The sequence below is a fragment of the Alligator mississippiensis genome, chromosome 4 (assembly GCF_030867095.1).
Source record: "Alligator mississippiensis isolate rAllMis1 chromosome 4, rAllMis1, whole genome shotgun sequence".
NCBI classification, from domain to species: domain Eukaryota; kingdom Metazoa; phylum Chordata; order Crocodylia; family Alligatoridae; genus Alligator; species Alligator mississippiensis.
The window spans coordinates 55,815,374-55,837,018 of record NC_081827.1 but is presented as its reverse complement, the minus strand read 5'-3'; positions in this window follow the sequence as shown (position 1 = coordinate 55,837,018).

Below are 21,645 nucleotides of genomic sequence, written 5' to 3'. Positions count from 1 at the left end.
AATGATATTTTATCTTTCATTCTTTCAGTAAAATAGCATGGGTGTCAGACTGTCATAGCCAATTAAATAACAATTCATTTGAATCTCTCACATGATTAGCAGTATCACTTTTAGATCAACATAATTTTAATGTGCCTTACCAAGGACTCAGCAGGTGGCAGAGACAGCCCTCTGAGTATGTTGAACCCAATTCTGGTGTTTTCCATGATGGGGAGGCTTTTTGGCATTTGATTTTTTTGCATCTTGGAAAAATGTCAGACCCCATGGAAAACAGTCTTTTCTCCCTTGACTATGGATAAGAAGTGGGCCAGCCTATGCATAGTCATGGGGGGAAGGAGGGGGAAAGGGAAGGGTGAAGAAAGTAAACAACCTCTTGCTTTCTCTTCTTGCATATCTTGGGGAGCAGCAAGAACGCAAAATTTGCTACTAAAATTGTGTTCCATAAGGGCCACCTTGTCCTTAAGGCAATAGCAAAAGGCAAGGAGGATACTGAGTCAAGGTTTCTTTCTTTGTGCTCTATGAAGCAGAAATTTCTAGCCTGGCAGGGGACAGGATAGTGCATCTCATAAATAGGTGTTAATAAAGGGGTTGTTTAATTTAATATATACAAAATGTATTTTGCTATTAAAAATAGGATCTTTTACTTAGCTTTCTACTAGATCTCATAGCATTAACTTTGTTTACAGACTTTTTGTAGCATTATGGTTGTTGGGAACTTAAAACTGCTTAATGTTGCCTTCAGCTGTTGTGCCAAAGATGCATTCTTGCTATTTGCTACATCTCCAGCTTGATTTTATTTTCCCCCAAATTTAAAGTCTATGTTATTTTAAAGGGCCACATGTTCTTATCAAGTTTCATGCATTTTATGTGCTGGATATTTCTTCGTCTTCAAATTTTCTTTGAAGATATAATGGACCAGATTCTGTTATGAAGTCACTAGATTATGTTCATTACTGGTTAAATTAAAATTGTGCTTGTCCCATTGTGACTATATGTTAATTTATAAACTTTTCTGTATCTGAATTTTCAAAGTTGATCATAAATTTGTTTACATTTTTTGGATGTGTCTGAAAATACTGAAGCTGCTTTTTGGTGTTGATTTGAATTTAAAGCTGTGATGGACTATGAATTTAAAAATCAAGCAATTTGAAACACTGGAAGTGTCCCTTAGTTTCATGACTTTCTGAGCCTAATGTATGATTTTAGAAGGGAGCACAAGCCACATAGACTAATATTTTTCTCAAGTACAAGTGGTTCCATGTTGTGTCTTCTTCCTAAAACATTTGAGGAAGTGAGTTGAGGGTGGGGGAGGGAAATCACTAGTTATGTTTCCAATGTCAGGGGCCTGGAATGCCTTGAGGGGGTTACTGCGACATATTTATGTCCTGTGTCCATAGTATACATAGAGTATCTGTCCACTTCAAGAAATCACTGTCCAAGTGTAGTGCTCAAATACAGTAATGTTACATAAAAGCAGTAAGAAAACCTGTTTCAGCTTTAGAAGGGATTGTGGGAGAGTTGAACAAAGAGGGAGCGAGAGAGATAAGGAGAGAGGCCAGTAGTATCAATATCAATCACTATCATTTTTAAAACTTTTGTAACTTTTATTTGCTTCTCTAAATTAAAATCAGCAAAAAGAAAATTGCAGCAATGGCTAATTTCACAGTGAGACTGATATATTTTTCATGTTGTAAAGATAGAAAAATAATTGCCCCAAGATTTCATGGATAATAATTTCTTTTCTTGATCATCAGGTTACTATAACTTTTTATGAACAGGACATATATAACTCCTGTGCCTTCAAATGTGTGCATAGTTTAAAAGTATCTTTGCTAGAAAATCTAATTCTCCATGATTTTATATAGATTCAATCTTCTGGGGGTATAAATGCTGATTTTCTTTCTTCTTTACTTTTCTATTATGAAAATTTAATGCTGTTTCATTACCTTATTATTTATTAGTGTGTGTTATGACAGGAGCACAAGTCAAAGGTTTTGTTACCATGCATATTCTGCCTTCCGGTAAAGGATCTCAAATAGCTTTGCAAACATGAATTAATTAGGGGAAGGATGGTAAGCAGTGTTGTCCCTGTTATATAAATAATAGACGTTTTGACTTGCTGAAAGTCAAGAAGCAATACAGTACTAGAGATGGAATTAGAAATTAATGACAGAATCTTTGTCCTCTGCTCTAGTCTATCACTCAGCCTCTGTCTCTCTTTCTCTCTTCTTTAAATATATGATGCCTACAGTCTTTAACAAACTAAGCATGTTATGTGTAGTAATTATTGTAGTAGAATATGGTTGCTAATATCTATCTTGGACTACTTTCTAAGAGAAACAGTAATTCAAATGTGATGTTTTGGGGTAATAGATACAGCAAAACAGGATATATTTTCTTCCCAGTATGCGTATGTCTCATTAGTGATAATGGAAGTTATGTGCCTGCAGGAGAATGAGAGCGATACATCTATCATCTCAATGATCCATGAAGTAGGAAGAAATTATATAATGTACTATAAATGCTCTAAAGGAGTCATTACAGTCTATTAGGTAAATAATGTGTTTTTTAAAAGTCTTTACATATGATACGTAGCTAAAAAATATAAAAGCTCAGATGAATCCATTGTGTTACTAAGTTAATTTCTTTAAAAGGTATTGGCCTGCAAATATATAGTCAGACAAAAATGACGAGAAGATGTATAAGGAAGAGGAGTTTATTTTATATATCTGAAGACAGTTATTTAGGACACAGTAGGTGGTTTGGAGATGCATTTTATCAGTAGCAAACTCTACTGGCCAAATATGGCTACAGCCTATGATGGCCTATTATGTACCCTAAGAAAGCAGTCTAGATGTAGATAGGTAGAGCTCTTGAAAGAAACAAGAACTAGATTATACCAAATTTCTGATTCAGGGCATCAAACAAATTCCCTGGGAAGGGGCAAAAGTTCATTTTGGTTTGGAATTTGTGAGTTGCAGTATATATTTAGGATCATAGAATTTATCTTACATTGGAAATCCAACCAGTATCAAAAGCAAATATGTATTAACATCAAGGATGAAGTATACAGTTATATTCCACATTTACTTGCATACCACACATACCTTCCATTCTCATGCCCTGCAAAATTTGCCCTCCAAATTTGGAGTGTGTACCTTAAATGAAAGATCTGATTTCTGCACTGGAATGGTAGCATGGAGATGCTAGAATGGCTGTGGCGGCTGTGCTTCTCTCCTTTCTGGCTGGGAGAGCATACATCAGGGACAGAGTCCACTCTTCAGCGTCAGAGCTAGTGTTTTAACCCTCTCACAGTTGCTGCCAACTTGGCTGAAACAGCTAGAAACTGCTGTCAATTTGGCAGCAGCTGTGAAAGAGTTAAAGCACTCTAGCTTTTGCCTGAGGATGAGTGAGCCAAAGAGTAGACCCTGTTCCATGCATTCAGCTTTTGCACATGACTCTGGAAATGTATTTCTTCATTTTGCCTTCCTAAAACAAGGTGTTTGTTTCATTCAAGGGCATGTAGTAGATGAATAAACATGGTAGTAGCTAAATTCTCAGTGCATATCTCATCATTTGTTAAGATCTTTACTGTTTCATGGGTATCACTCAGGAAAAATATGGTGTACTTTAAGATCATTGCTATATTTGTTTATTGCTTCTTTCTTCATGCGCCTCCTCCCTCCCCCTCTCCTCTTTTTTGTATATCTCATTTCTTCCCTTTGTACTTCCTTGCATGCAGAGCACTTTTTTCCCATTCCCTTTTCATTGTCCCTTGGAATTACAGAATAGATTTTCATCTGAACCAGGTAAAGGGCAAAGATTGGAGGTGTCACATCAGGTTTTTTTTGGTTTTCTAATGAGTTTTCAAAGATTTTCATGGCTATTTTAGTCAAGTTTCCTCACAGTTTTCAAGTTTCAAAAGAAACTAATGGTGTTCTGAAGGCTTAAGTTCTTCAGTGTCCAAACTAACACACTTTAAAGGGCTCTGGTTTTTAGAAGACAAGTTCATGATTTTGTGAAAATCAGGTGTTTCAAGGTGAGAACTCCAAAATGGAACTAAAAATCACTAATCAAATCAGTGGTTCTCAACCTTTTTAGACTTAAGGCACCCATCCATTGTTTTTATGAATTTGCATATGTGAGCAGGGGAAGCCTGTCATTTTCCTTGCACAAGGGAAGATGCCTCCTCACATTTGCCTTGATGCATGAAGCCTAGAGGGTTGCCCTGGCCTTCCAGGAAATGCAGTGGCAGAGGCAGCACTTACTGTATCCTGTCTGTGGTAGTGGCATTGCTAGTTTGGGCTCTCAGGTGGACCAGCAGCATGGCTAGGAACTGTCAGAACCCATTGTTCATATGCCTATAGTACAGTGAAGAATTCCATACTTTGATACAGAAGGCACAGTCTGTACCTAGAAAAAGTTCCTGCCAAATTGCAGCTTCTTTGCACGGTGGAGTTTTCTGCTGCAGAGGAGAACCCCAGGTGCAAAAGAGTTCCCGCTAATTCGTAGCTTTTTTGCAGGGTGCATTTCTGAGCTGCAGAGAGGAAATGCACATTGCAGGCAGTTCCCACCATTTGTATTTAGATTTGAGTCCTGCAATTGGCCAGTTCTAAATTATTCACACGTGGCGGCCAGCGATTGGCTTGCTATTTGTATAAGAGGTTGAAGCAGTCTCTGCCCAAGTTGGAGAACTCCACACACACCTCGTGGAGAGCTCTGAGCACACTGTGGAGCCTAGCAAACTCCGTGTGTGTCTTAGAGAAGAACTTAGCGGCCTGATCAACCACTAAGGACTCCCCGTCACCAACCCAAGGGGGCCTAGCACACCCCCACCCGAGACGTAAGATGACTGCCGGCTCGAACACCCCAAACACCCCGAACTCATCTGCAGACCGACAAATGAATTCTGTAATTTCTGCCTGACCCCTGTACCTGTTTGCAACTGTAATTGAAGCAAGCTTCTGACCTGCACTGTACGAGCAGTGTAAGTAAACAATCTATTTGTTAAATCAATACGCTTGAGGACCTGATTCCACTCCAAGCATCACAAGTACCCGCCCTCCGACTAGGGCTCCTAAAGCCCCGAACCCCGTGCCGCGGCTCTCGGCGGCGACAGGAACCTACCAACGTTGTGATTGATTTAGCAGATTTCGAAGAAAATGTGAAATTTGGCATTGCTTGCAAAACCATGAAAAAAACCCATACTGAAAATAAAATGCTGGCTCCCCAGAGGGAGCCAGCAGTCCTCACAATGCTGTGGCCTGGCCCTGCAGCCTGCTAGAAGGGTTGGGGGGGAGCTGCTGGCACACAGGGGAGCCCAAGGTGGCTGCTGCCCCTTCCCTTGCTGCTGATTGGCTGAGAGGCCAAATAGGTTCTTTCTCACTAATTAGTACAGTAGTCATGAATAATAGGAAAAGGGGAAGTTTTCTTTCTCAGGAGTTTGATATATCACCAGATGAAAGGGAAAAGTGGTGCTAAGTTGTTTTGTATTTATTTGGAAGTAACCTAGTCAGTGGATGCATCTACACATGCATTTTATCCAGGATGGGTTTACTCACAAGTAAACTAGTCAAGAGTAAATGTTACCAGGCAGGCATCTATACATGCAGGGAAGCAGCAACACATTTGCTGCTGATGGCAGCAAACCACTCCCACTTTCTGTGGCCCTGCAACAGGCCCCTGCTGCCACCAGGGGGAGCTCCAGGTTTTCCCTGGGTGCTAGCCCAGGGGATGGCAGGGAGCACCAGGCAAGGAGACAACTGTCTCCTGACTGGGGCTGGGACATTAAACCCTGCCCCCAGGGGCTGCCTGCTGCGGGGTGGGGACAATGTTTCCCTGCCCTGGCAGCAGGGAGCTGCTGGCCCCAGCTCCCTGATTAGGGGCAGGAGACTTGGAAAGAACTGCAGGGGAGGGGCAGGTCACAGATGCCTGCCCCAGCCACCACTGGGGCAGCTAACAGCTAGCTCACTGGTAGCTGTCCCACTGGTAGATTGGGGCAGTAGGCTAGGACCTACCCCACCCCTGCAGCTCTTTTCAAGCCTTATGCCTCAATTGCCTGATTGGGGCATGGGGCTGGGACCTGCCCCTGACCAGGACAGTTCCCAGGCCCTGTTCCATGATTGTGGTGGGGAGGCTGGGGAGCTTGTTCCCTGCTCAGCTCTGTGAGCGTGGAGCTGGGTGAGGAACAGGCTGGAAAGTCTGTTCCTCTCCCAGCTCCGTGCTGACAGAGCTGAGCAAGGAACAAGCTCCCTAGCCTGTTTCCCACCCAGCTTCACAATCACAGAGCTGGGTGGGGAAGAGGCTCTCCATCCTCCGTCAGTAGGGACTCCGAGCACTGGGAGATCCTTATCTGTCATGGAACTGGCACTGGGAGATAAGGGTTTCCTAGCCCGCCCCCACTGCGCAATGGCAAAGTGGAGTCTAGGAGATAAGGATTTCCTAGCCCATGCTCCCTGCTCATGATCTCTGAGTGGGGGGCTTGGAGCTCCCTGCTGCCAGGGCAGGGGAACATAGTCCCTGCCCAGGCTCTGGTGGTGTCTATACAAACTCTACTGCATCATTACTAATCAAAAGTAAATTTACTACTTCCTTGTGCTGGTAGCAAATTTACTCATGATTAGTGAGGTTTACTGTGTAGTAATCGTGCACTTGTAGATGCACATACTTATTATGCAGTAAACTACACTACTGCGCAGTAAAGAGTCTCATGTAGACACACCCAGTAAAGATAACTTTACTACTACTAACCTCACTGAAGCCAGTAAAATTGTTGTATTAACATCTGTCATGGAAGAATACCAAATTTAACACCAGATTTAACACCTGGCAGTCCATGGCATTTATAATACAATTTACTGTATTGTAGTTGGTGTTTTCTATAGCCTTCTGTTCAAGATTAGGTAAATATTACTGCAATAATGTTAAAAAATAATACTTAGGTGATCACTTTTAACAGCTTGAGACAGGCCAATTACACGTTTCTAACTTAATTAATGTGTTTGTTTTTATTATAATACAATTAGACTTCTTGAAGACAGTTTCTTAATAAAAGTAAAATGTAGAATTAAATTTGAACAGACAAGTTTCCTTGGGTGAATCTGGTATCTTTTATTAGACCAACCCAAATAGTTGGAGAATAGTTATTAACCAAGCTTTCGGGTTCAAAAACCCTTTGTGAGGCTAAGGAAGTTTCAGCAGTTGGTGTGTGCTCCAGCGTACTAAAATGCCAGTGTACTAAAAATATTGGTTTAACACTGAAGTGCAATAAAAAACGTGAATAGTTCTAATACAAGGAATTTACTTAAGCTGTAGGTGAGCATTTATTTCTGAATTTCTTAGCCAAATTCATCTACTCTGGCAAAATAGCTAACTGCTTCAATAACTTAATAGATTAATTCTGTCATTCATGCTCTTCAAAATTTTAAAACCAATCTTCTACCATTGAAGCCATTGAGCATTTTGTCCCTAACTTCAACAGTACAGGATCAAATCCTTAGAAAGTAGGCTTCTCTTGTCAGACTGTTAGGATATGTTCTGCTAATAGAACACCCCAAATTCCATAATTTCATCCCCTTTTCTCATTCCAGACTAGAATTAGCAATCACTGAACAATAATGGAATATCTAGAAGCCTAGTTATGACTTGCAGAAATGGCAGTTATATCCTCATCATTCTGCATTCAGATATTCTGTGAGAAAGTTACTTCAGAAGCACATACATTTTTTATGTACCATAAGGGAAGATTTTTAACATTCAAATTGAAATGTTGAGAAGAGGAAGGGAAAGCAGGTAATAAAATGACAAGAAATGTGTCAGCATTTGGTGGAAGAAAGGGGAATAAGAGACAAGAGCAAGGAACCTCAGAAATAAAAGAATCAAGTCAAGTAATACAGACAGATGACAAGCTTATTTGGGAGAGAAAGTAGACTGGATCATGAATGTAGGACTTTCAGGATATAATGTTAATTGCTGGTTCTGCTCATAGGAGCAGATTACTATACTTTCTGCCCTGGATGCATTGCCATCACTAAAATGTGGCAGCTGGTGACATTTGGAAATAAAATGGCTTCTATGCTGAATTTAACAGAACATAAAAACAGCACTCTTTACCATATCCATGAATGATATTAGGAAGTCCCATACCTAATGCATAATAGGATTGCTTAAAAAAACCTATAAAATAAATACTAATTTAAAAATAGTACTTAAAAACATTGGCCTAGATCCTATTGCACCTATAAATGAGATCTTATCCCACTTTGTTTCAGTCCCTGAAAAATTATTTACTCAGATGCATTTTTCTAACCTACCATTTTTTGTGACTTAGGCTTATGAGTAAGGTTTTCATTTATAGCTGACTGACCAGGATCTAACCATTGTTTGATTCAGTCCACTGGTAGCATCATTAGTTTAATTGATGGTTTGACTAGTTGCAGGAAGTGCAACGAGGATGCTGATGCTTTGTTCCCCTTTGACTTTTCCTTACTTACTCAATGGTATGAAGAAAGGTCAGCACAAGAACCAGTCCATCACCACATCATTTCTGACCCTACAATCAGTCGACCAGGATTGAACTGGCCACACCGTTAGTGGGCACTTCTCAACTGTTTTTGAACTGGACAGGGTCACTGTGCCTCAAACCTATACTAGTGGGGCCTTCACAATGACAACAAATTCCCTTGTGGACAAGTTCAACCTATGTCCCACATTGTTGACTCGTGTCCATTTACTGTGCTAACTGGTGGCCTTCAAGCTCTTCACACTGGTAATGACATTGCCTTAAGATGGCTGAAACCATGTGCTGAAACTGCATACACTTGATTAAATAAATAAATGAGTCCGGTGAAGCTGAGGAGGTAATATTTTGTATTAACATTTTTTCAGGGACTTGAGATAGGTGGAATAGGATCAAACTTAGACTCTGAAGTACCACTTAGAATGCGTACTAAAGTTCAATCAATTCGTTGACGTTCAGTTGGTTGATTTTCAGGCATGTAAGTGCACGCTCTGCAGACAGTCTGTAATGTTAAAAGCACCCAGCCAGGGTAACCCAGAGCAGGCATCCCAGCAGGCTTTACAGGGTCTTCTGTCTGTCTGGATACAGGTGAAAGTGGCTCAGGACACAGGTCAGGTGCCCAAGGGAACCCCTCTAACTCCCTCCCTCAGCTATCAGGTTGTCAGACACAGAGTTGGTCTGCTGTCTCTCAAGCTCCTCAGTTTCTCTTCCAGTAGCCCACTTCTTACTCCTGTGGCACCAGCTGTCAGATCCAGCACAGAATTGGGGGTCTAAGAATGGAGGGTGGTGTAGGGTAGGTGGGGTGGTATCCATGCAGGAGAGTGCGTCCAGAGTCCCCAGTCCCTGTATGGGGTGTGAGGGTTGGGGAGGCCAGGAAGGATTGGGGATTTAGGAAGCAGGAGGCTCAGGGGAAAGGAAGATGGGGCCTGGAATGGGATTGATGCCTAGAATGGTACAGATCTCCAAAAATGGAGGTTGAGGGCAGAGGAGAGACTGGACCATTTCTATGCTGGTGGTGGGAGGGTAGTCTTAGGTCCTGCTAGGGCAGGGGTGGGCAATTATTTTGGGCAGAGGGCTGCTTACTGAGTTTTGGCAAGCCATCGAGGGCTGCATGACAGGCAGCTGCATGGGGTTCTGTACATGCATTCATTCAAATGATTGCACCCTCATTTATTGGTGTCTCAATCATGTCTGATGTGGTGGAGATTTCCACTGCATTGGCCATGTTTTAAATGGTTGAAGGTACATCTATATGAAAGAGTGAATGCTCGCATACTAAACATTTCAATGTATGGAAACACAGTTTTATTGGTTGAAATGTAATGTTTTTATGCATCCTTAGAATCCTAATTAGTAGAATAGGATCTGGCCCATTATGTTCAGATATTTTAATAGAGTGATCTGGAGGGCACTTAAGAGCATTATATGATTATAGAAATGCATTTTTACAGTGCTGACACTATCAAGCTGTCATATCTATGTATTCAGATTCAGAGTTGCATATGCAGATAGGATTTGTGCATGCAAATAGTAACCAAGTGCACAGTGACCCCACTCTATAGTTACAAAGCGAATTTTATTTTGTCTGGGTACTCTTGCCAACTTGGTAAAATTAAACTGGCTAATATGTCAGAGAGTCAACTGGACTGAAGAGAATTTGTTTCTTATAAGTTTATTGGAAATTAATTACAAAGACTTGAAAAAATCTTTATTTATTCAGTTGTTGCTTTCATCCAAGCTGTTTTATAAGGCTAGATCCTTCACACACTAAATAACAGCATGAATTTCTGTCAGTCAGTTGTCTTGTAAGGCTTGTTGGAGACTTGAAAAGGTTTTAACAATTCAAATTACTGTTCATAAAATGTCTTATTTAATAATGTACAGATTGAAAATTGCATAAAACTTTCCAGGCGATAAGTTATGTGTAAAACTCAAGTGTGGAAAAATATGGCATTTGCTTTCTTCTGAGTGTCTGAAGCAGTATTCTAAAATCAAGGTGACCAATGTCACATCTCCTTGGACCACCTGTGCAAACTTGCAAATTGATGTAACAGATCAATCAGCAACACTATTAAGTAAGTAGGATTAAACAAAAGCATTCATCAGTTCCCTTTGTATCTTCAGTGCAGACACCTAAAGTGGACCCCTGAAATACATATTGCTTAACAATAATAACCAGTCTAAAGAGAGGCTCACTCATAAATGTAGTAGTTTTTGTGACACGATGGCTGTGATGCCCCTCAGTGGTCTCCTTAGTCCTGTCCTACTTTCTCTTCAGCCTCTCAGGGTCTTACCTGCCATGCCTTGATGGTTTTATTAAAGAAGGGAGGCTAGCAAATGCCTTATTTTTCCATTCTTGAGTTCTACATGTAGCTTATTGCTTGGAAAGTTTTGTGCAATTTTTAATCTCTACATTATTAAGACATTTTATGTTCAGTTAATTTGAATTGTTAAAACCTTTCCAAGTCTCCAACAGGCTGGTGAGCTCTATGGGTGCAGACAGGAGTGCAGCTCCCAGCTGTAACTCAGAATATTTTCTGCAAAGCATTCTGGGTTACGTTTTTACCCCACACCAAACACAAGTTCACTGTTGGTTCGAGGGGGGAGGGGAATCTAGCTGCGGCCTAGGAGACTGTAGCCGGTTTCCCACAAGGCTGCCTTCCCCCCAATGGGAGCGGGGAAGGCAGTGGAGGGAGTTTATTCTAGGGGTTCCCCAGCTGGTGCTGAAGGGTGGGGTGGGTGAATTAGGGGCTCCAATACACACACTCCACCCTCCAAAGGGTGCTGAAACCCCTCCCCTCCTCTCCCCCCAGACTGAACTCCCTCTGCTCTTATCCCACACTCCCATTCTGAAAACAGTGACAGGCTGGGAGCTCCGCAGACACAGGTTACAGAAGACCTACATTTTGAACATATTCATCTGATAATTCATGCAACGAGGGGTCAGATTTTCACCTGATCAGCCATTTTTGAAGCTGCTCACAGTCATGCAGTTGTGTTTGGTCACAGCTATAAACTGCCTTATGTGGCCAGATCAGGTAAAAATTGTCACTTCTGTCTGACCCTATGTGTTCTTTCTAGTTCTTTGCTCCTCATTGGGCCTGACTTGGCCCACTTGCTTTGGGGCTATGATCCCAGTGCCCACAGTCTCTCTCAATCTGGGGCTCTAACCCTGCCACACAATCTTTGTCTTTCTCTCTCAGCTTGGCACTCTGATTCCCCTGTGCACAGTCTTTCTTTGTGGCTCAGACCCTTCTGGACCTAACTGGCTTAACAGCTGAATTCATAGCCCCACCCTCTCTTACAGTCACACCCATGCCTCACAGGTGTTACTCTGTCTACATTTTTCCTTTCTATAGGATCCTCAGCTCTCTTGGCTTTAGCCCACTGATATTCTGGCTGCAGGCTTCCAGTTCTGGCCCCCTTGTTCAGGCCCAGATTTATTGGCCCCAGCCCCTGACTACTGATCACCCTAGGCCCAACACTCTAGGCACTCTTAGCCTCTGCCTGCCCCTGTCTTATTCCCCAGGTCTTATTGTCCTCACCCCCCCTGGCAGTCCCTTAGTTCAAGGATTGCTACAGCTCATTGATGACTCTTGAGGTGACTTAAGAGTCTAAACCTTGAGCCACAGACCTGTCTGCACCTGGCTCAGGTAAGGCTGCCCACAACCTATCCCAGCCCCCTCTGGTGCCCCTGGCCCAGGTAAGACTGCTCTTTGCCTGTCCCAACCCCCTTTCCCCCCACCCAGTGTCCCAGACCCAGGCAAGTCTATTCTCCAGCCTCTCAACAGTTTGGTTTTAGCCATCATGTAGGTTTCTGGGGTGCCTATACATGATGAGGGAGACTGCTCCAATGTGTTGGAATTCCAGCATGTTGGAGTTGACTTGATTAATCGAGTTTGCTGGAGCATGGCAATTATTGCCCTCCAGCAGCTTCCTACATCTCCTGTATCAGTGCCCCTGCACTTCAAAATGGGGGTGGGGGTGTTTTATTTAAAGCTCATTCGACAAACTTTAGATAAATCACCCCTGCCACCATTTTGAAGTGCAGGGACATTGCTACACGAGATGCTCTGTGCGCTTTAATTAAAGTGGCTCTCAGAGCTGCTCTAATTAAAGCGCCTCCCCCCCATCACACTCCCAGAGCATGTTTAAATGCTCCTGGGCTTCAGACCCTGAAAGAGCTCCTGGGCTTCAGGCCCTCTACTTGGGCCTTAACCTTTCTTACTGTTGCTCTTTAACTCCTTGTGGGTTTCACTGGCTGCATGTTCTCTAGGCGGCTTGCTGGCTTCCTACCCTTGAAGTAGCAGGACTTATGGGTTCCCACTACAGTTTTACATATATAAATGAAAAATGTTATGGTGGTTTACTTGTTTTTGCTGTCATTTACACATCTGTTTGAAATGCATTCCTTAATGTATTATATTTTCCCCAAATCCCAGTCTTGTGGCATGTACTTAACGTTACATATCTAAGAAATCTCATAATTAAATCCAGTGATGGGATTGAAGTTAATCAGGTGTATAAGTGTGTTCAGGATCAGATCTAATTTAATTCCATGCCATGGTTTTCCATACCATGGTGGATCCACTTGCAGTATATCCTACAGAATACACAATAGTAACTAATTTAGTCAGCCACTAGATGTCATTCCTTTTTCATACAAGCATAATACAATGCAAATGTCCCCTTAACTGTAAAAGCACACTGGTTTTAAAATACAAAATCCTCCTCCTTTTTTATATGTGATTATTGTAAATTCTACACTGTCTCTGCAAAACTATGACACCTTTTGCATTTCTCTCTCTCTCTCTCTCTCTCTCTCTCTTTTGCACATCCTGACCTGAATCTTATAATTTTGGAATGGTGACTTTCCAAAAATCTGGATACATTTAAGGAAGATTTCAAACTGTTGAAAAGCACAAAATATATTACCTTTTTGGAAACAAGCAGTTGGCCATTTTCAAAATGGCACAAATTGTTTCTGATAACAAGTGATAATGTTATATCTTTATTTTGAGTGGTGATGTGTGACTACATTTTGGTAGGGATCCTGTATTGTTTTCAGCCATCCTGATTAATTTTTATTTCTTACATCCATCTGAAATGAAAAGTGGCAGGTATGTTCAATCCATAACAATAGTTTGCACAATCTCTTTTGCAATATATATGGATCAAAATTAATGTATTCAGTTTTTTAAAATTTGGGGAATAAATAGCATCTGGTTTTATATAGATTGATGTTAATGTGTTCAAATAAGGGTTTTTAAAAAAATGTCTTTTGGGAATATATTCTTTTAGGTCTTTTAGCTCTTATACAACATTATTTGTATTTTATCCTCTTTGGAGCTGTTCCTTGTCAACTGTGCTTAAAATATACTAGAACAATAAAATATAATAAAAAATAAGAAATGCAATATACAGGCTAAAAACTGGACAGATTTTAGAACACATTTCAGTGCTGTAGTCACAACCCCTAATGAAGGGTTTGGGGCAAATATGCAGTACCCATTTTTCAAGTTTTTTTCTCTACAATAATTTAAATGTAATAAAAATATAATTAGTGAGATGTAACAATTTACACACTATATATTCCATAATCTATGATCACAGCAGGGATGATAATTTTCTAGCTGCCTATGATAATAATGCACTTTTGAAATTAGAAAGACAGATATTATGTTAATGTGTAATGATGTTTTTTCCAACTGTCATAGTCTTTTAAACTATAAACAACTATGTTAGCATTCTGTTAAAAGATTAACGTAGTAAATTGCTGATATATTACTTCTCTCTTGTTTTTGCTTGGAATCAAATATTAATTAACCTTCTTTGACTCCAGAATCAGCTTCATTCTAATTTTCTTTGTTAAATGACAGTGCTGTCTTTTTTACTGGGCATATTTACATGTACATTTACAACGGTTTAAATTTATTGTGCAGTAAGTGGGAATAGTTTGGCATTTACACACGCAGGTGTTGAAGTGCATTAACAATGTATGTGGACTGACTTGGGACTAAAGTTAGTCCCAAGTCAGTCCACACACACACTGTTTACTGCACAGTAAGGTGTCTACATGTGTGTTACTGCACAGTAAGTAATTGGGTGTAAATTTGATACCTGCATGATGCATGTGTAGACATGTCCCTGTACTACGTAGTAATTTCGGTTGCTGTGCAGTAAATGAGCATGTGTAGATGCTCCCATTGTGTACTGAGAAGTGTAAATCTCTGTAATACTTGAAATTGTATAATTAAGCGTTGCTTCTTTCCTTGATCAGATTCTTTAGTACAAAATTCAAAAGTTATGCTATGCAGTAACAAAGAAAAAGATTCTGATACAGAGTCATTTTTAGTCTTTTTTCATACTATACACATATTAAAATGCAACAAACAGCACCAGAATCCAACTCTTTCTTGTTACAGAAAAAATCTTCTGGAAGTGGGGTGAAGTTTCCTGTCCTCTTCTTACAAAGAGTAAACATTTCTATTCTAATGTTGGGGAATGGCTGTGTTCTGAAAACACCACAGAGACTAGGGTAGCTTGACACAAAGTGAGGAAGAATCTTGAGAATCCCTGAATTGCAGTGTGAAAAGCTCACTGTTCTCCAAGTTGCCTCCCACTCAGCAGACATTTTGTGGTAGACCCAGCCCTATGGGACTGCATCTTCTCTTCCTGTATGGAAGTGGACTTGAGGACATGGAAAAGAAGATAATGCTGTTAGAACAGCTTTAACCCCTGACATATCTCTGCTGACAAACTTGACAGTCTCAAGGGGATTTCTCAAACACGGCTCCTGATTCCCTTTCCCCTTCCGTCATAAATCCTAAATTATGTAAGGTTAATCAGAAAGGTGTCTGCAAACTCAAATGGAACAGGCTACTCAGATCTTTTAATTTAGAAATATGAGAACCAGTCAGAAAGTAATGCTTCCTATTCTTTTTCCTATTCTTATTGAAAAAAATATTAAACTTGCACAGAAACTTGGTATAATATGGTTGAACATAGCTATTTTTCAATGTATTCTTCTCCTTCTGCTAGTGAACAAGGGCAGGTATTTCAAAATTGTAAGAGTTTTTGTTCTTGTGCAGACGCTGTCACACAGACTCCATTATTTTGTTGTCATCTTGAAAATGTCTCCCTTATAGTTCATCTTTCATCCTCCGGGGTGTACAAACGATGGTACAGAGCAGTCCATCCAAATTATGGGATTGCCTCTGTGGTATGCAAGTTGGTATGTAGCTGAGCATTGTCACACAGAAGCAGCAACTCAGACTTGTCTCTCTGTTGGGCTCTTTGCATGTGATAGTTCAGTTTCTTCAGGGTCTTGACATAGACCTCTGAGGTTACTGTTGCTCTCTCAGGCAAGTAGTCAACAAGAGGAGCACCTTCCATGTCCATGGCTTGCTTCAGAGATAAAAGTTGGGAGGCATTGCCTTCTGACTGGCCCTCACATTGAATCTTAGTACATGCTGTTTGACATTCTAACTAGTTAGTGTTGGGACAGAAAGCATTCCACCATTTTTATGATAAGCTCTATCTTTCCTCCTTCTTGTCTATCTCTGATGGATATTGATAAAAAAAAAAAAATCTTTAAGTTTCCTTTACAACTGTTTCCATTTATGAATTTCTCATGCATTCTATGATTATATGACTGGCTCTGTGGATGTGGGGAGAGCCATGGATGTGATATTACTTGACTTCAGCAAGGCTTTTGTTACAGTTTCTGACAATATTCTCACAAGCAAGCTAAGTAGGTACAGGTTGGAAGAATGGGCTGTAAAGTGGATAGAAGACTGGCTGAAAACAGCCCCCGGGCCAAGCCCTGGCAACCTGTTTTAAGTGAAATACCCCAGGGCTTGGTCCGGGGGCTGTTTTTTTTTCAATATCTTTATCAATGAATTGGAAGATGAGATGAAGTACACCCCTGGCAAGTTTGCCAATTAACACCAAGTTGGGTGGAGTATTAGATCAACTGGAGGGTAGGGCTTGGATTCAAGAGAGACCTAGACAAATTAGAGAATTGGACCAAAAGAAATCTCATGAGGTTCAGTAAGGACAAATGTAAAGTCCTGCTCTTAGGACGGAATAATCCCATGAAGTGGTACAGACTGAGGACTGACTGGCTAAGCAGCAGCTCTGCTGAAAAGGATCTGGGGTTACAGTGAACAAGAAGCTGAATATAAGTCAACAGTGTGCACATGTTGCAAAGAAGGCTAACTGAACACTGGGCTGCATTAGTAGGAGTGTTGCCAATAGATCAAGAAAAGTCATTATTTCCCTCTGTTTGGCACTGGTAAGGCCATATCTGGAGTCCTGTGTTCAGTTTCCCCACTACAGAAAGGATGTGGGCAAGTTGGAGAGAGTCTAGTGAAGGGCAACAAAAATGGTTAGAGGGTTGGGATGCAGGACTTATGAAGAGAGGCTAAGGGAACTCTGCATATTTAGTCTGGAGAAGAGAAGACTGAGTCCAAATTTAACAGCAGTCTTCAACTACCTAAAGGGTGGTTCCAAAGAGGATGGAGCTAGACTCTTCTCAGTGGTGGCAGATGACAGAATAAGAAACAATGGTTTCAAGTCGCAGCAAGGAAAGCTTAGGTTAGATATTAGGAAGAATTTCTCATGAGGAGGGTAGTAAAGCACTGGAACAGACTATCCATAGATGTTGTGGAATCTCCATCCTTACAGGTTTTTAAGACCTTAGTAGACAAAACCTTGGTTGGGATGATATTGTTGGGGATGTCCTGCTTTGACCAAGGTGTTGGACTAGATGACTTCCTGAGGTACCTTCCAACCCTGATTTTCTATGATCCTATGATTTAGCTGTTTAGTGTTGCTTTTACATGCCTTCTTGACCAAGAGGTATTATTTTTATCTGTATTATTTTAACAGCAGTAGCACTTTTTTCGTGAGGAATTGTCATCTTTGCACATTGAGGTATCCTTTCTTAATAATGCCAAAGTTTTTGTTTACTTTCTCTTTTTAAATTGCTTTTCCAATCTGCTTCACTCCTTAAAATTTCTTAGAACTAGGAACTGTCATATAGGCCCTGTGCAATATATGTGCAGGGACTGTGTTCTACTGAGAACCCCTAAAAACATTTGAACCTAAGCAACTGCTAGTTTTTAGTTCAGTGATCAATTCACCTTTCTCCATCAGAATAAAGCTCCATGTTCAATTATCCTATACTGGATGAGATACTTAAGTTAGTTACTGATTATTTACCATTTGTAAACATTTCACAACCTTTTACTGTTGTTACAATGAGACTGTGGATTTATGTTCCCTATACTAAAGTCACTCATGGCCATGAAGTTTTTCTTTCTATACATTCTGCATAGATCAGGAGTCAGCAGCTATGGCTGTGAGTCAGATCCAGTTTGTCAAGGTATTTCACTAGTCTCCACAGCCTTAACATCTGTGGCAATTTAGCTACAAGGGGATTTAGGTCTGAGTTTGGTGGCTGGGTCACAGGTACATGCATGACATATTGGTGGCAATTCAGTGGTAGTAGAAGTGGCAATAGTGGTGATCAGGTCACAACCAGGGACCTGTCTCTTACTGAGCTGCATTTTTTTCTGCCTGCTGCTCCTATAAGGTTGCTGATACTTAATATAGATGGTTAACGACTCAATTATCCTATTCTCTGGTCTGAGCTGGTACCTGTTATAGTCCTTTAAAAGGGCCCCATCTTGCAGTGTGTCGGAAAGATCATTATTCCATAAGCATTCAAAATCCCATGTGTTTGATTTGTCAATAATTCAAAAACAGGAACTGAATCTTTGATGTTGAATACCAACTGCTTTTATCCACTTCATTCTTTGTAATTAGGTTTATAGCCAGTGATTTTAAGATTCTAGTCATATGAATCCTCCCATTACATTTCAGTAGCATCCACTGTGCCCACTTTTCCCCCCCTGAGATGTACACATACCCAGTTCAGTCTACTTATTACCCAGGCTTCCAAAATGCTAATGTTGTTATATAAGAAATTAAAAAAAAATACTCTTGTTGCCTCCTTTAATGCTTTGATTTATTATGTTCATGCTGCCTCAGTCTGTTTTGTGTCTGTATTGTGTTTACTTCTTCCCATTATTTCTGATTTGTAATTAATGCCCTTCCAATGAATCTATCTGTGGTGTCACCCAGAGGCACTTAGCAGCTCTCAGAATCAGGCACCAAGTGCTCACTTCTTGATTACTTTTTATCTAGTTTTAGGAGTTTTGCTATTGCTATTCAGTAGCATTGGTTTGAGATGTTTCACTTTTTATACATTCATTTAAAATAGGGTATTTTTTTCTAAGATTACAAAATATTGCCCAGCTCACCTTAGACAGTAGGAGGGGTTGCTGATTTTGCTAAAGAACTGTTTCAAGATCCTCGCCTCCCCATAAATAGTTGTGTGTGTGTATTTTTTTTGGTTGTCCTTGTTGTTAATCAGATTTATATCATTTTGGAGCACTCTGATTTTAGTACCTGTCAAAGATGATAGAAAGTACACTTTCCATTTTGACATTATGGAAATGAAGTATGCTCACATGGAGAAAAAGAATCAGACACTTGAGAACATGATGAAGCTTCAGCTATGACCTTCAGAAGGTCATCTATTCCAGCCCCCTGCTTGAGGCAGGAGCATCCTGAGTAAACCACCCTAGCCAAATATCTGTCTTGATGAAACTTGTTCTTGAAAGCTTCCAAGGATGGCACATCTATAATTTCTCTAGGTATCCTGTTCCAATGCTTGACCACCTTCATAATCAAAAAGTTCCTACTAATCCCCAACCTAAATTTCCCTTGTTGCAGCTTGAGGCCATTGTTCCTGGTCCTTTGTCAGGCTACAGCCTCAAAACTGGGGCCTCAGCCTGATGAGCATGACCACATCCTAGCCTGTAGCTGGTTACCCTGGCTGATCAAGAATATCCTGAAGCCTCCAGCAGACCCGAGCCCTCTGCCCACTCATTGGCATTGGAGTGGCTGCCTGGGGTCAGCTGATCTTCCAGTTCCCCCATATAACCCCTGAATTGGAACAGGAAGCGTATGGGCAAAAGGGCTCAACCTGATCCCAGACTGCATTGGTGCTCCCTTTGACTGGTGTGCTGATTCAGTACTTGATACCCTGGTTTCTTGACCTGGCTTGCTGTCTGTTTCTGCTTTCTGCCGATTCCTCTGGCTTCCTGACTTGTCTTGTTCCTAGAGCCTCCTTTCTGCTTGACCTCCTGTTTTTTTGACCTGGCTTGCAAACAGGAACAGGACAGGAGATAGGAAGAGGAGCTCATTCAACAGTAGGAGGAGTTTTATAAACCTTTTGTCAGGGATTCGCAGTTCCAGTAGGTTCTTCCTGGTCACCTGACTCCTTTTCAATGTCCTCCTGGGAGGGACCAGGCTTGTTTGGGGCAGGTGTTTGACCAGCTGCCTGGTGGTGCTGGCAACTTAATTGCTGCCTGCTGGCTCAGCTTCTCTGGGTTTGAATCCTTTTGGTCCTCACAGGTGCCTAGTAGGTAGACTAGGACCTGGCCTCTGGACAATTTTCAGAAGTGCTTAATGGGAGTTAAACATCCAATCTTAATAGGTCCCTTTGAAAATCCCCCTTAGGCACTTTTGCACCCTTAGGTACACTAATACTTTTGAAAACCTTTTAGGTGATTTAAGTGCTTGAGTCTCTTTTTCAAAAATGAGTTTAATCCTTTGATGTCAAACCTTCCCTGAAACTGGGATTTGGGATCCTAAGTGCTAAAATCACTTGAAAAAATAGGACTTAGTTGCTTTTGAAAAGTGTATCCTGAATCAGTACATATGAAAATCAATTACTATGGTCATTTTGTATTGGTGTGATATTTTTCAATTTATTTTTCTATGACTTTTTAATAATAAATTGCTTAAAGAGTTGTAACTGAGTAGAGATGCACAATAATTAGGAGAGCTTGAAAAGTAGCACTGTAATTACCGTTATTGAATTTATTTTGTTGATTTAAGTTTTTAGGAACACCAAGTATAAAATTCCTAATAAATCTCACAGTATTGACTTCAAGCAAGTATTGTGCACACAAAAATATGGGTCTAAGATTTGAGAAAAGCCATTCCTCTGCAGTTTTGAGATAGAGCCGTAATTTTCTCTCAGTCAATAAATACAGATAACAGCCATTATCATTGTCCTTAAACTTCATATTTTTACTTCATTCTAACAGAATGTCTTGTGTAATCTTGTTTTCTTTAATAAAATGGGACGAGGTTATTTTCTGCCTTCTAGACAAGTTAGACTTGATATGAAATGAATCTATCAAGTTGGCAGATAGAATATAAATTATGAAGATATACATATACTAAAGGAAATACTGTAGCTAATGTTTACAGTTTTTAAAGCATATTAAGTTTCTGATAATGCAAAGGAGATGAAAATGAAAATTTCCTGAGGAGGATGCCAGATCAGCACACTATTTATTTTTAGAATATAGGCCATTGACTAAAATTTCATCAGTCTCACACAGTATTTATAGTCAATATGTTAAGAAATTAAAAATGTTTCATCTTAAAGTGGTTACATATGTTGATTACCTAAATACAGGACCTAGAAGAACTGAAATTGTGATTTTATCTATACGTCTTTTACAGATTTATTTATATTTCTTTCAGGATACGAAATATAACCTCAAAGCATCCTGGTATTATAAGCACAAATATTTTAGAGTTTATAAAAGATAAGTTACTATATTATGAATTGCAACACATCAGCAGATATTACGCACACTGTAGACTATGTCTCTATTGTCAGTTCATTGGAATATGTTTAAAAGATTGTTTTACTTGGCACATTTACAAGTGCATTCTGTAAGGCTGTTTAGCTGAATGGTGTTTTTGATAAAACTGTCTTCAGAAGAAATTGCAGGAGTCTGTAGAAATGTGACAGAATGCAACAGCAGTCAAAATAAAAGATCTGTATGTGTCATGTGAGGTTCATAGAAATATACTGCCACTAACCTGAGCGGGCTTTGGATTAGCCCCCAAAAAGAGCTAGTGACTGAACTCCTCATGGGTACAGCTGTTAAAAAGAGCTATTTTAATCAGGTTATGTGTGTACTCATAACAGTACACACCTAAAGAAAGAAAGGAGAGACATTTTAGCCTAGTTG